Source organism: Berghia stephanieae, chromosome 5 (genome assembly GCF_034508935.2).
Source record: "Berghia stephanieae isolate SIO BIC M18660-M18661 chromosome 5, UCSD_Bste_1.3, whole genome shotgun sequence".
NCBI classification, from domain to species: Eukaryota; Metazoa; Mollusca; class Gastropoda; order Nudibranchia; family Aeolidiidae; genus Berghia; species Berghia stephanieae.
In genome coordinates, this window is record NC_088364.1 from 81,956,343 (window position 1) to 81,957,420 (window position 1,078).

The following is a 1,078-nucleotide window of genomic DNA, read 5'->3' on the forward strand; positions in this document are numbered from 1 at the left end:
CGCACGTGTGTGTGTGTGTGTGTGTGCGTGTGTGCGTGTGCGTGTGTGTGTTTTTTTTCTGCGTTATTTGATACTGTTTTATAGAAATGTTTTTAGATTTTAATTTTACACCAGTGCCTGATCCCAAATTTTCTTTTTAAATTCTATGTTTATTTTCCATTTTCTAAAACAAAAGTAAACATTTCTTTCCCACCAGTATGGATATTTCAATACAATATCATTTATTATCATATCATATAGGGAATGAAATTAGCGGAAGAGTAGCGTCCCTTGATTGGACGTCACCCATAGTCTGTGACGTCACCGGCGGAAAGGTTATTAGATAGAGAACGTCATGTTGGTTGTGCGCATGCGTCTCTCGTCCTCGCCCCTCATTCCCTATTGTGAATTACGTGCACATTCTTAATTTACGAGATTAGTTATTTTCACAATTTAAAGATGTATGAATAATTTAAAAGATGATAATACATTCTATGACAAATCCATCACAATTGGACCATAGCACATCTCGTTGGAGAATAACTTGATATGAAAGCAAATTCAAACGACACTACTGGTAGTGTGAAAAGGTCAAAAAGCAATCTTTCACTTCTGACATACCACAAACATCCAGATGACATACCACAAACATCCAGATGACATACCACAAACATCCAGATGAATTATAAATAGTGGAAAATGCGCTTCGTTGCCAAAGCCAGTATATCAATATTTCATTTAAAATACAATCGCATATGTGACCCATCGTCCCAAAACGGTATTATGTTGGGATGAACCAGATGCTTAAAAGCCGAATTAAATGTTAAACTGGTCAAAAATATAAATTGTTGGCATTAGCACCCTAAAACATGGTATCCATTCTCCTCAATAAAACATACAAACTCAACACAAGTCTGATATTTCTGGTTATAAATTGAATGTTCAATGTTTTAACCATCCCGACTTAATACCGTTTTGAGGCGAGGGGTCACATATTTGTTATTCGACGTTGTATTATTTCCCATTTTCCAATTAACAAGCCTACTATTTTTATAATCATAATATCAGCCCACACATCCTCTCACCAACTGAAGAAAAG

The 1,078-nt window shown here is 35.6% G+C and overlaps 1 protein-coding gene across 1 annotated transcript in view; it reads right to left on the reverse strand.

Annotated features, from left to right (window-relative positions):
- The window catches only part of LOC144973722 (extracellular serine/threonine protein CG31145-like), a 37,175-nt gene extending 36,097 nt beyond the window's left edge, over positions 1-1,078 (reverse strand). The window contains exon 1 of the mRNA XM_078916554.1: positions 1,025-1,078. The gene's annotated coding sequence lies outside the window, so the exon portion shown is untranslated. The remainder of the gene's footprint in view (positions 1-1,024) is intronic.